At 46.8% G+C, this 14,890-nt stretch overlaps 1 protein-coding gene across 1 annotated transcript in view; it reads right to left on the reverse strand.

Moving 5' to 3' along the window:
* RAB30 (RAB30, member RAS oncogene family) overlaps window positions 1-13,825 on the reverse strand; it is a 50,878-nt gene extending 37,053 nt beyond the window's left edge. Inside the window, exon 1 of the mRNA XM_030477245.1 lies at window positions 13,209-13,825. The gene's annotated coding sequence lies outside the window, so the exon portion shown is untranslated. The remainder of the gene's footprint in view (window positions 1-13,208) is intronic.
* Between the last annotated feature and the right edge of the window lie 1,065 nt (window positions 13,826-14,890).

Raw genomic sequence — 14,890 nt, forward strand, 5'->3', positions numbered from 1 at the left:
TTTGTGATCATGACCTGTTGTCACCCACTAGAAAGGGCTGAGCTTTGCTCTCACATGGAAACTGTGCTTTGTGTTTGTACAGTTACTTGGGATGCAACAATGGGCCATGGGATGCTGCAGCAACACACAGGAGGAAGAGGCAAAAGAAAGCATCCTCCCCTTCATTTAAAACAGCAAATGCCCCCCTCTTGAGGCTTATCCAACTGTTCCTAAATGGAAATGCCAGGCTGTTACTCCCATGCCACTCATTTTCCCCAGGGTCTGATCCACAGAGTATGGCAATCCGTCCTGGCTCAGTCAGGCTGAGACTCTGACAGCAAGTTGAAGCACATGGCTCAGGTTTCTTGCAAGAAGCAGGAGACCAGGGAATTCTGAGGATGGGTTTGAAGTGCCATGAGACGTGGATTTTATATTTACAGAGACTTCTGTGCCCGTTCACACACAGAAGCAGAGGTGCAATGGAGACCATCTTTACTTTCCCAGGAACAGCCAAAATAGCCATTATGAGCTTGTCCTTTACAAGAGGACAAATGACCCCAACCATACATTGAGGCACACCGTGACCCACTTCAGGATTAGATGAAGTGACAGATGTTCTTTTTCAAAACCAGAATTTGGAGAATAGTATGTCAGAGCCTTGATCAAAGCCCTCAAATGCTAAACAAGCTTCACAATATAACCTGTACATCAGTCCTTCGACTCCCGAGAACAGCCCACACTCCCAGCAACACGCATCTCACACATGAGAAATGCAGCTAGTTTCAGCGTACAGCTTTTTCCATGTATTCCTATATATCACAACACATTAATATTCAATACACCATCCCTTTAAAAAGGGCACACAAGTTACAAGCCCTTCCTTCCTAGGAGGAGATAGATGCTGATATAGGAAGGCGTTCTGTAACAATTCTCTTCCTAAACCATACCAATTGCCTTGTCCATTTGAAAGGTGTATTTACGGTATCAGAAGAAAAAAGACCCTTATTATTAGCAACATCTGAACCACTAACTATCAAAGTTGTTTGCATACTGGACATGTTACCTTTTTCCGCATAGCACTGTTTGAATCCCTGTAACACCTTCCCAAAGTGCCACTAACATGCAAATGAAAAGTTCATACCCCTCCTTCCGCAGTCCTGCTGGAGATGGTGCACAATTAAAGTCATAAGCAAAGGTAATGAAAGAATTAAAGCAAGGCAGGTTGGTTACAAGTGTCACAGTAATGCTTGCAAATCAGTCTGGCCTCTAATTATGACACTATGTCCAGGAGGAATCAATTACAGCAATATAGATGAACGGGATCCTAAACTGAAAAACATACTGGATTAAATATTAATGCAGTCATTGACTGTTATCAATATATATTTAATGAAAGGTGAGGCCTAGCAAAATATAGGATTGACAGGGTTTTAAATATCTAGAAACACCAGAATCTTGGACAGAGATTTTAAAATAGTCCCAGCAACACAACTTACCAAAAATATAAATTCATCCACCAGGCTATAACCATACTTTTTGTTTTGTTTTTTATTGTAAAGATCGATGTAAGCATATAGCCAGGCAGGAAGCCAAGCCTCAAACTGTGCTCTATTGACTGCTGAGGTCTCCATTAGCCCAGAGTGCTCCAAGCAGCAATACTGGGCTGCCCAGACCAAGCCTAAAGATGATACAATGCAACCTCCTCTCTACACCAGGCAAGCTTTGGATGAGCAGTGCCAAACAAGCATCTGAATTCAACAAGCTCCCCTCCCCTGAAAGTGTTATACACACTTTAGGGTTCAACTTTAACCCTACTTTCTAAGGAAAACAAGCTTTTGCAATCATCTAGCCTGGCCAACAGGTTCAAAAGTTGCTGAGAGAAAGACTGTTTCAGCAAAATTATAAAGACAACAGTGGATCTGAGCCCTTGAAGCTTCAGCACTCAGACACCACAGCTGAAAGTGCTCAAAACCTCTCCAAAACAGATGTTCCTCCTGCATGGGACACAAAAGATGAAGAACCTCTTAAGTGATCTGACAACTTTGAGCCCTATGTCTGGTCTACTGGAACACCAAGTGGTCTGGCAGATTATGCTGTACACGGTGTCCATGTACAGCATCATCTGTGTATGTACAGGCACTGTTCTGTCTTACCTACCTTTGAGGAGCTAACCAAAACACCCAAGTTAGTCTTACACAAGGTCTGGCCTCCCTACCAAATTGTGTGACAAGCATCTCCAAGCACTTCTAAGTCTGCCATTTCTCCCCAGTGACAGTGCCAGGGACCTACAATAACAACGTTCAACTTTAGACAACCCAACTTCGGCGCCTACGATTCAGGGGAAAAGCCAAGGCTCCAACATTCAGTGAACAAACCCATTGAACACAACAAATTCTTAGCCAACATCTTCGCAAAGGTATTTACACTTTCTGAAAGGATATAGGGTTAATGGGACTTCAGTTTCAGAGCAATTTATCCAGGTTATACTTTCAAGTCTTTTAGATGTACAGAGCAAGTGACTGTGCCTTTTGCCTGCGTAAGAGGACATTATACAGCTGTAGCATCCTGAGAAACCACTGAAATCACATTGTGGTATGGTATTTGAATGAAGACATCCAGAAATGCACACGCTTTGCAAGAAAGAAACCCCTGGGAGCTAGCAGGGCTCTTTCTGCTCAACTGGAATTGAACCAATATCAAAGCATCATGGGACCGCAACAAAAATGCTGTGTTTCACACAAGAGCCATTGATCTCTAGGAATCGTTGATCACATCAAAGCTAAAAATCACCATTCCAGTAGTGTCACTTTGTCTTCCTGTTTCCCTGCCTGTGTCACCTCCACTGCTTGCAGTTTTACTTCTATCCTCTCACATAAGGCTGCCAGATGCATCGCAATATCCATCACGCAGCACCCCAGCAATAGCTGGTGGCTGCTAAGGCACTATTTGCATTACAGTTTATAAAACTCTTTGAAGCTCTTCCAAAGGAAAAGCCCCACGTAAATTGGAGTTATTATTGTCATCTACAGGCCAAGTCCAGTTAAGAATTTACTAGAGCTCACTGTGGGGACTGCAGATGTTTGAAATCCCAATCAACATGCAGAGGGGCTGAGTAATAAACGTCATTAACATTGCCTGTAATATTTTTCTTCAGCAGCATACAATAAATCACTGATGAATATTCAAGGCAACCCTCTGAGGTTATCTCCATTTTACAGATGGAGGCAACCAGGAGACAGAAGTTTAGAAGTGACTTGCCTATAAACACAAAACAGATGCAGAATTCTATTGTCTCGCCTTCAGAGTACAAAATACTTCTTTCTAGACAAAGCTTCAAATTATATAGATTGATTTGCAGTGAAATTAAGGAGACTGGCATTTGCCAAAGTCACTGGCAGCTTTTCACCCCCCAAGTTACAGCACTGGTTACCCGCATTACAGCAACACCTACAGAATGCAGAGAACTGCAGATTCTCACTGTACAAAGTTAGACTAACAGATAAAAGCCCTATCCCAAAGCCTTGTTGTGGATAATAAAATCTATACATAAATTACAGTAACAAAGAGAGATGAAAGACTCAAAAACTGCATTAGAGGAAGAACCAGGAATGGACCAACCCTCCAGAATATCACACGCAGACATAACTAAATTCATTAACTAAGCATCACCCAGCATTGCCCAGGAGATATTTTTAAAGCCTTCCTCTGTATCTCCGAGAACTGATGTCATCAAGCAAAACGAGGAATACTGTGAAAGACGTGTTAACAAGATGGAAAGAACGTTCATGCAGTTTCACACATTTTCCAGCGAGGAGTTTGACATTTAAGCGGGATGGCCTGGTTACTAACGGCTACTCTATGAACTGATGCAACACGCTCACCACCGCGATGACAGGCAGTTGCAGTAAACAAGCAGTAATTCACCCCAGGTTCTTCCTCCCTGTGGCAACAGCTTTTGTAGAACTGCAGAACTTAATGAGACACTTTCTTTAATATTTATCTCACAATCGGCCTCCTTTACTCCAACAGCATCAGCCTCAGCCCACAGTGGATGTTTGACTTGGTTACTTCGTTGTGCAAGTCACTACACTATTTATTTTGGATTTCTTCAGTTCTGGATTTGTAACCAGGGGGGATTGGGTTTAGATATGCTTTTTATTATTAAATACCAGATGACAACCTGCAAAGTGAATCAGCCCGGGGGAACTGTCCTAAAGAAATTAACCTAGCAAAAAAGATTAGCTTTAAGATTGGCTTTAACCAAGCAGATTCCAAATCCAGAGGCACAGTAGATCAGACACAACGCTGATATAAATGGGATGGCCATTGACAACATTGAAGGTTTACAACGAGAAAGGTGAGGTTACTGATGATGGAAGCTCAAATGTTCCTGGCCATGCAGCAGCTTGAGAAGGAGCTTTAGAGATTCCCTGTACTACATTCGCACCTGAAGTAGAAAGTGGAGGAGCGGTCCATAATAGCCATGTATAATGGCACAGGACAGGGTAATCTCAAGCCTCTCCAGCACAGAGATGTCCAACTCGACCCAGCCACACATGGTCCATGCATTTGAAGACGTTTATTCAATGCTTCCTGGTGACATACAGGGATCAACTTCCTGCACAGCTAAGTGCAACTGCACCAAGACACAGTTTTCCTGCAGAACTGGCAACAGAACTGCTACTTAAAATAAAAGGGAAGAAAGATTTCCTTGTCGAGGGAAACACTCTACATTAACAAAGTAGTTTCCAAGGTTTACAAACATCATAGAAATACCGAGAATCCCTCAGGATCACAATAGGGATATATTTAAGTTTGTTTTCCAGTTTTTGAGGGAAGCAAAAGAGACTTCAGAATTTGGGGTTAGCAACTGCTAAAAAAACACAGTTTGTTTCTGCATCGAACATCCACTACATCCCTGCAAGAGACAGTCAGGGCATGCCAATGGCCACCAGCAGGCCACAACACAAGACAAGACCTCATTCCTACAGATACCTCAAAGCAGTTTCCAGCCAAGTTACACCTCCCTCTCCTAAATAGGTCAGGCAGAAATCCATCATCCCGGAGTTAAGAGCTTGACTTCAGATTTCCCATTTGCCTACCAGAATTAAAGAGTTAACAGAAACCCGGGTTTATTTGGGGGTTTTCTATGTGCACACACGCACACATCCATCTATCCAAGCAAAATGCTACTACCATATTTTAGCAATGTGAATACTGCTGGCTGGAAGAAAATGGGCACAGTTCCCTTTTTAGAAAGAACAAATTGTTCAGAACAAGGACAAATGCAATAGAGAAATCAGGCACCGACTCTGCTTCTGCTGTTTCAAGCTTCTGGTATATGCAGCTCAGATATAGTCTTTGCATGATTTTTTTCTGTTTATAGACCCAACATTGTTCAAGAATCCCCATACAACAACCTAATGCTCTCAAGAGCAAATATTTACAGTGGGGGGTTTTATATTATCAGATATGTGAGAAATTAGAGGGTGTCCCAATCTTCTGTTGGCTACAGACAGGAGACAGCCGTTGCCCACAGGGCCAGAGTAATTGCAATAGAGCAGATACTTGCTTCACTTGACTGTATTTTAGACAGAAAATGTGGGATTTGCTGCAAACTGTGTTAAAACAGCCCCTTTAGACTGAAAGCCACAGAAACAGGTATTACAAAGAAGAGGAGCATAGCCCAAACCCATCATCACACAGGCTGAACTTGCAGCTACATCTCCAGTCAACCAGGATGTGGAACCTGATGCTGGAACCAGCCATCCCAGGCTCGTCAGCAGTCCAGAGACATATGGAGTTCCCAAACCTACGCTTACACTCTTGTGAAAGCTACAGATTACTCCAGTCTTCACTGGGGTTTTAATTTGACTCATTACTACAGATTTATCTGAGTTAATACCTTCTCTCCACAGGACACCATGAACTTCAGGGGAGATGCAAGAATAAAAAGGCTAATGTTATTTCTCTTAATCTTTTTCCCAGTGCACAAAAATGAACTGATATCCCCACAGCAATTTCAGGCTGTCTGATTCTCACCTCCAAAGGTTACTTGTCTCAGGATAGAATAACCTGATGTCTCCAGAGGACTAACAGGGATACCAATGAGTCGAGAAAGGTTTTTCAACCCTACGTTTATTTTTTAAGGCATTTGAGTTAATAGCTATAAAGCAAGAACAAAAATAATAAGGATTATTTTCTCAAGTAGAAGTCAATAATCAAGTGCAATAGCCATAATAATAAAGCTTGAATCTCCAGTATTGCAAAAGATGGGATTTAACACGCCCTTCTGCCATCAGAAAGCAACAGAATAACAAGACCACACAGCATGGAGACCCCTTTAGGGATTTCTTGAGGTCACTAACAAGAATTCAGCTTGTCCAAGAAATAAATTCATATACAAGTTTGTCTTCCTATGTTTTTAAGAAAGGATGTTATTTTAAGTAAATATTCCCATGCTGCAGCCACAACTGTCATGAAAACACCATGCGTTAGACCTTGGAAGCATAAGAGATGGCACCATGGAGAACTTCTCGCTAATTAGACATGAAGCTGGCTTCCTTTAAAAACTTGTTAGATAAAAAGCCTTGACTGATCTATTTTCCATTACTCCGAGTTCAGGCAATGAAATTTAAATCACAGAAGTGCTAATTATTATTCTTCAAGTCAGCTTTTCATTACTGAGAGCATTCTTTCCAACACAGCAATCCCCAAATCTCTTTTCTAATCCTGGCAATCCCTTTCACTTGTTCTTTGATTGCCTGCAAAGCTGAATGTTGGCATTAAACCTCTCAACTCAAGGTGTTGATCTACATCCTGAACATGGATCTGGGATTTTTCTGGAGCACATGTTTTTCTGGATCTCCCACCACCCCCCCCTTTTGTATCTATGGATGAATGGGTACTCGGAGAAAAGAGTCACTGATGGAAAAACAGGAGGGCTCGACAAGTTTCTGTGCCCTAAGTTTCATTGACCACAGGGCAGAGCATAGGTGGGATCATCTACTAATCAGACACATGTTCTTCTTCCTACCCAACATCTTTAGCAACCTATTCCTTATTATCATCACATCTTCAGATGAGAGTCTCCATTTGTGCCCATTCACAGCATTCCCCAGCTTCCTTTGTAGTCAGGGAGTATCCAAGCTCCTAAAGGTTCCTGCTGAACATCACTAGATAGAAGTGAAGAGCACTGGAGCAAGAAGAGGCTTAGGCAGATGGAAAACAACATGGAGAAAGCGGATGGGAACAAGCAGGTCAGCAGTCCCCCTTGAGCTGGTACTGTCCCAGTTAGTGACACCCCAGGTGAAACACCCTGTACAGCTTTATTGGAGCGCAACAGAGCTGGTGATAGGGATGGAAGGCACGTCCTATGAGAAGCAGCTAAGGACTTTGGGGTCATCTATATTGGAGAAAAGGAGGCTGAGGGGCAACCTCATTGCTCTCTATAGCTTCTTGAGGAGGGGGAGACAGAGGTGCTGATCTCTTCTCCCTGGTATCCAGTAACAGGACATGGGGGAATGGTTCAAAGCTGCGCCAGGAGAGGTTCAGACTGGCCATTAGGAAGCTTTCCTTTACAGAGGCAGTGGTCAAACACTGGAACAGGCTTCCTAGACAGGCAGCCAATGCTCCAAGCCTGTCAGTGCTTAAGAGGCATTTGGATAGTGCCCTTAACAACATGCTTTACCTTTTGAACAGCCCTGGAGTGGTCGTTCAGTTGGACTAGATGATCCTTGTAGGTCTCTTCCAACTAAAAACACTCTATTCTAATCATGTATTTACTCTGGAGAGGGATCCCATACTTCCACAGCCAGGTAAGGAAGCATGCTTTCCTGCTGAAGCAATAAAAGCTCCCTTTTTTTGTGGATGAGGGGCTTGGTCCAAAACACTACAGAAAGCACAGGCAACTGATTGCTAGTGCAGGATGTGATTCTCATACACAGCTGGATTCATTTTCTTCACTGTTCCAAACAAATTGGCATCAAGGCTCAGCACCAGCCTACGGAATGGTAGCTCTATGGCAATTCTCTTTTGCAAATAATAGGCTGGATTTGTACCAAGAAATACTCCCACTTAAATGCACAAATGCTGCCCTTCGAGTAACTGACTTTCTGCTTAAGCAAAAAAGGCAGAGTTTTGGTAACTTCATTACAGAGGGAAGCAGCAGACTGCAGCAGTGGGTCAGGCTGCCAGGGCCCTGCATTAAGTCCCTCTCTCCATGGAGAGCAGCTTTAGCAGGACAGAGTTACACAAGCACCGCTTGACTTCTGTTCACTTTGGCATCTCCAACACCTTCATTTTTTCCCCTTTAAATTCACCCAGCAGGATACAGTCTTTTGAGAAACCATGTGCAAGCTCATCTCCTTTCATGCCAGCACAGCCTTTCCTCCCCTTCCTCTTCTCTCTTCCCTTTCCCATTACTCTTTTCAAGGTCTGAAAGAAAACGCTTTTCAGATACTGAAAGGTTACAAGTTAACTTATTTCAGCAGCACCTAAAAGAAGGCATTTCTGCTAAAAGGAAAGAAAACAAACAGGGTATCCTGTGATCTTTACAAGCACAGCAGCAGATTTCCGCAAGGCTCTATCCATATCAAGCAAAGCAAGACCTTACTGAAGGTTCTCTCCTCTGTTTGTACAAGCATTCCCTAATTATCTCAGGAAAATAGTAGCTGGGTTAGTTTAAACAGGTGGTTTAAATTTTGCCTTAAGTCTATTAGGGAAGAGTGCACCTCTGCATACAGAGAGGAGTGCAGTGGAGCAGGAGCAGTAACTCCAGGCGAGGCAAGATGACAAATAGCAATTCAACCTCAAGCTGTTCGCAACCTAAATATCTATCCCCAGCTCAATGCAACAAAGCCCTCATTTGATTTCACCCTGTGTAGATAAAAATCATTAGACATCACAACACAAATCTCACTAGTACCTTATGCAGGGCCAATGTTTAATAGCACAGATTAGCTATGAAACTACTGTAGCAGCAACAGACTTTAATGTGGTCTTGGCTCTGTTTAAACACTGACAGTGATTTTAAGGGACAAGTTCATCCTTGTTCTGCTCTAATTATTTCAACATATTAGCACCTGAGGAACATTTGACTCAAGCACCCCCCCAGTTTAAATTCATTATTTAAGCACAGGCCAGCACAGATTACATGACAAACATGACAGATCACTTCTCTTCCGCTGCAAGAGCGCCATTAAAAATAAAATGAGGATTTAGTTAGCTATTGACAGAACCACTAGGGGGGCAGGAAGCTGAATGACTTACTGCAAAAAGAAATTACGGAAACTAGAGAGTCAATCAAAACATTGCCTTAGGTCATCTCATCTGTCCTCCAGCCAAAGCAGGGCTGTGGCTACCCCAAGCTCTCTCCAACCACGTTGATGTTTTTGATGTTGGGAACCCATCCGTAGTACAGAAGATGATTTTATCGTCTCATAGATCTCTCACTCTGAAGTTTAGCAAGCATCCATACGAGCTTCTTCATCTGAACAACCCCTCCCTGCGAGGTATGCCCACCTTGTGCTACTTTCTGCACCCCTGCTATGCCAGCCACCCTGTTGCGATGAATCTCTCCAATTTCTGCACTGCCTGGGTGGTTATCTGGCAATATGCACAAACTAGCTCCTCACACGTTCCCAACTCCTCTTTCTGTACTTGCCAAGAGCAAGGCTTGCATTCAAAGTGTTGGTCCTGCCCTAAAAAAAAAAAAAAAAAAAAAAGGGCAATATGCCTAAAATTAGAAAAGGAATTTATCAAGTCCACAGCTATTATCATTCCTTGCTTGGCTATATTCTATGTAAAAATAATAAAATGCCAACAACCCCATACCCCAAAAAACAAAACCCAGCTGCAGATACATCTATCTGGGACACACCACAGAACTTAGAGCAAGCACCTCAATTAGCTGATTGATGGTTGCCAGCTTGGGTACCACAGCAAGGACCAAATGAGGGCAGCTCCAGAGCTAAACACGGCTCTACCCCTTGCTTTAGAGCCACAACACTCCAGCCTGGGCTACAAGCAACTGGGCCTGGGAAGATGGGGAGTACACAGCATAGATTTGCTAACAGAGGAAAGCTCTTTCACAGGAAGGTGACAAACAAAGGTTCAGTTTGCTCGCAGACACCTTTCTCCCACTCCCCAATTCTCACCTTCCCTCCCCATGCCTGTTTGGGAAGTGACTGCTCAGTTCCTCCCTAAAGAGCCCTCTTCATCCATCCATCCATCCATCCATCCACCTCTCCCTTCAGTTGCCTTGCCGGACCTCAGCCCCAGGCTATAGAAATCACTGTCCTCTCACAGCTCAGCTCTGGAGCATAGAAGATGATGAAGCTGAAGAGGCAGCAAGCCTGTCGCAGCTCTGGCTTTTCCCAGCTCCCTTCATCTCACCAGTTGTTGGGGCCCCCATACATGAGACTGGGAGATACTCAAGCATCCCAGGGCAGTTTGAACCTCTTTCCTCAACAGTTCTGGGATGGGCAATTTAATACAGCACAGGGCACATAGGTGATGCTGACAAAGCTAATTTGCAAAGATGGGATTGCAAATCAATGACATCAAACTGAATTTGGTAAGAGCAGGACTAAAATACAAGAAAACTGTACAGAGTATGACCACGAGACCACCAAGCCCTGAATCCCCTTCCAGAAACTGGATGCTAGTAAGAAATAGAGGTAAAAGTAAAAGACCAAAGGAAATATTTACTGCTGCCTTCCTGGTATATTCTTTCTGCTTCCAGCAATTGGCATCTTGGGGACTTCTTGAATCATAGATAATGCATACATTGCATTTAGGTCTTTGCAGCATCAAGACTCAAATTACTCAAGAGGAAGGGCCCCTTGGCTCATCTGTGCTTTTTAACAGCAATCACTCATCTATTGAGTGATTTCCAGCTTTTGGTCCATTTTTCTATGTCTGTATTTTGGTTGCTGAGAGGCAAAATTTCATCTTACTAATAGTGTAGATTTGAGCTATATTTTAATTTACTTCTTGCTGTAGTAAATATAGCTTGAAAATGCTAGCACATATCACAAGTCTTTCTAAATTCAACAAATGTATTAAGTTTGGAAAAAAATAACAAAACAAGCATAAGTAACAATACATATTTGTAAATATATATACACACAGCAGGGAGACATTAGAGCATTCTTCTACTACCTAAAGGGGCATATAAGAAAGCTGGTGTCCAGCTGGTGTTCCTGGGACGTTCCACATCCCTGGCAGTGTTCAAGGCCAGGTTGGACACAGGGGCTTGGAGCAACCTGCTCTAGTGGAAAGTGTCCCTGCCCATGGCAGGGGATGGAACTGAATGAGCTTTAAGGTCCCTTCCAACCCAAACCAGTCTGGGATTCTGATTCTACCAAAGCAGAACAAAATAAAGTAAAAAGACATTGCATTACTTAAATAGAAAACCCCTGGCCATGGATTCCTTGCTTTTTCTTCCCAATTTCTGTATCAATATTTCCTAGACCAATTCCCAGGCTACACTTTTAAATTATCACTTCATTTCCAGTGCCTTCTCTCCACCAGCAAAGAAAATCACTGCTATAAAACTTCTTTTACAGCCAAGATGGGAAACCCTCTGTGAGATTACCCGTTCCCTCCCTCGTAAAATAAAGGGGAAAATGTCATTCCAGGAAATAGAAATGTTAAAAAAAGACCAATGAAACAAAGGCAACTCCTGCACACACTGTTGTTCTTGCCCTCTGAGTCAGTAATAAAGAGGAAGGAAGGAAAAAACCCAGATAAAATAAATGCAAGGAGGAGGTGTGGATGCAGCATGTTTATCCCAGTGGAAGAGGGGAGGCTGGAAGAGGCCGTGCAGCACATATGGACACCCCAACCATTGCCTCGGTGTTTACAAACACTTTGATGCAACCAAACAGGGAGTTTCATTGTCCCCATTGCACTCATGTCACCCGTCCCCCAGCGCTGAGATTCCAGGGACAGGCTGCCAGAGGACACACAGTGCCAGTTACACAAGAGAGGCGCAGAAGCAAACATGCAGCAGAAGGAAAGGGAGACAAATAAGAAATACCAGCTCAGCTACACGCTCTCTTCCTGCTCTCAACAGCCTCCAAGTCAGGCTTTGGAGCAGATTAACTCTAAAGGGCACCGAAAGATGCTGACAGATCTGAGGAGAGCAGGACCCCTCTGGCTGCACACACAGCACAAAATTAGATGGCTGGGGACCACAAGTGATTGCAGTGATAACATAGAAGGGGATAAAACCTTCTGATGTTATGTACTAAGGGAAAAACCACTGGTTATATTGCACTAATATCATTGCACCATTCAAGTGAAACTCTGAACTGCACCTCACAAACAGCAAGGAGCAGGGAGACTAATATAAAAGCCACACTAAAATGAAGCTCTGCTGGACCACAAAGTTTTGACAAAGTTTAGAATATACACACTTCTTGTATTTATAATAAAAAAGAAAAAGACCAGAGTGGTAGTTTGGAAGTCGAAATAACCCACCAGGCTGTCCAAGCAACGATTTTGAAGATGGATACTCGTGATATGACTTGGAAAAGAACCCTGGACCAAGTGCTCACAGCCAGAACTGAGCTAATTCGATTCAAACCTCCCCCATTTCCCTGAAAGAGGGGAGGAATGTGGGTGCCAAACCACATTCCCGCACGACATAGCGCCCCAAACAAACAGAACCCGCACGACATAGCGCCCCAAACAAACAGAACCCGCACGACATAGCGCCCCAGCACTCCAAATCCCATCCTACAACAGACTTCGCTTATTCAACTGTTGAAAACACTGTCTTTATTTTGCATTCCCCAGGAGCCCCGGGTCTCGCACTTTAAGGCTCAGCAGCACTTTAACGACAGCAATTAAAAACCCATCTTATTTTCCGCTGTTATATGGTGCCGAAGACAAACAGGACAGTGTATGTGTCCCTCCCCCGGTGTCCGCGGTATTTCGGGGTGCCCGGAGCATCCCGGAGCTGCGGGACGCGCAGCGCGGCCGCGGAGGTACCGCGCCTGCCCAGCGGGCGGGGAGGGGTGCTCGTCTCCGCTGTATTTCTCCGATTTAGGGGTTTTGGAGGTTATTTTTCTCTCCTTTTTCAGCAATGGCAGGGAAAGGCAGCGCAGCCCCGCTCGGCACCGCTTCTCTCCGCGCAGCGCGGGGAAGCGCATCGGGAGACGGGGGGGTAAAAGGAGGAGGAAAAACACACACACAAAAAGGAAAAGGAGCGCAGAACTCACCTGGTTTGGGATTTTTCCTCCCTCTCCACGACCATAAAACGAGGCGGGAGCCAGGAGCCGGTCACCGGCGGCGGGAGAAGCTGCCAGCCGCGGGCCCTACGATGGGGATAGCGGGGCCGGGTGCGTTGCAGCCCCCACACCTCCGAGATAGGTGCTGGGATAACCCCGTTACGGCGCAGCTCCCCGGGGTGGGTGCAAGGCAGCCCGCTCCCCCGGGATGGGTGCTGGCCACCCGCCGGGCGCAGGGCAGCTCCCGGGATGGGAGCAGCGGGGTTGGGCACAAGGCAGCCCCGCTCGGGGATGGGTGCTGAGCCCCCCCCTTCCCCGTGCAGCACACCGCGATGGGTGCTGAGCCACCCTCGGGCCAGGACAGGCCCCCCCCCCACCCCGGGATGGGTGCAGCGGGGCTCGGTGCAAGGCACCGCTGTCCGGGGACGAGCGCAGGGCAGCACCCCAGGGTGCAGCGGGAGCAGGGCGGCCCCGGGCCGGTGCTGGGGGCCGGAGCAGGAGCGGGGCCCCCCCCGCCGTGTCCGGCCGCGGCAGCGGGAGGCGGCACCGGCGGAGCACAATGAACGGCGGCGCCCCCGCGGCCGCCCGCTGGGCAATGACATCACCCCTCTCGCCCGTCGGGGCGGGGCGAGCGGCAGCGCCGCCGCTTCCCCATTGGCTGGAGCCTGCCGGCAGCGAGGGATTCTGGGGCTTGTAGTTTTACGAGGGGGTCCTCCGCAAGGCAGTGCGTTGGGAGGGGACTCAATTTCCCAGCATGCCCCGGGCTGCGCGGCTGCGGTCGGGAGCGAGATGGGGTGAGGAAGGAGGAGGAGGTGCGGCCGCCATGTTGATGGCGTGGGACGGTTTTAGCTCGGGAGGAGCGGTCGGGCGGCCGGGTTAAGATGTCGGAAAAGGGGCAGGGCGGGAGCCAGGTTTGGGCTCCGGGGTGGACAGAGCTTGCGTGTAGGGGATGAGAGAGAAGGGGGAGGCTGCGGAGGCGCTGAGCGGGCGCGGCGGGTCGCGCAGGGCCTTGAAGGACATGGCGTAGCGGGCGATTGTCCCTCGGTGCGCGCCGGCTGTGGGTAGGGAAGTGCCGCTCCATGGCGGGAATGAGGCGAAGGCGCGTTCTGGGGGCTCGCAAAGCGGGCCGGAGGGGAGCCCGCGGGGCCGTGCGGCGGGCGGGCCGCGGCAGGGCGGGAGCGGCGCCCGCTGAGGTGGGTCTGAGGTGAGGAGCGGCGGAGGGAGGCCGGAGGGGCCGCTGCTGGGCTCGGCTGTGAGGGTAGGCGGCTGCCGAGCGGGTCGGGGCTGGCACGACGGTAGCTGTGGAGGGGAGGCTGCTGTGTGCGGTGGCTGTCGGGGTTGTGTGCCTTGAGCCCTGCGGAGACATGGGCTGTGCTGGCGAGGTGTTTGGCCTTTGCTAGGGGTGGCTGTGGTTTACAGCGGCCTGGCCGTGGTGTGGAGGCCGTGGGCAGGGAGCAGGCTGGGACATGCTCGTATCGCACAGCAAGTGACAGCCTGTGCTTGGTGGTTTGGGGCTCCTTCGAGGGTCGTGGCTTCTGTCTGATGGCTGATAGCTGCGCTAATAGTGTTTGGGTGTTAGAGAAACGTGGCTTAATGTGACCAGCAGGAGGAGCTTTGCTCCCGCCTAAAGGCAGCTGTTCGCAGTGGGTCTGAAAGAAGGTATATTTAGAATT

This window comes from Strigops habroptila, chromosome 2 (assembly GCF_004027225.2).
Source record: "Strigops habroptila isolate Jane chromosome 2, bStrHab1.2.pri, whole genome shotgun sequence".
Lineage (NCBI taxonomy): Eukaryota > Metazoa > Chordata > Aves > Psittaciformes > Psittacidae > Strigops > Strigops habroptila.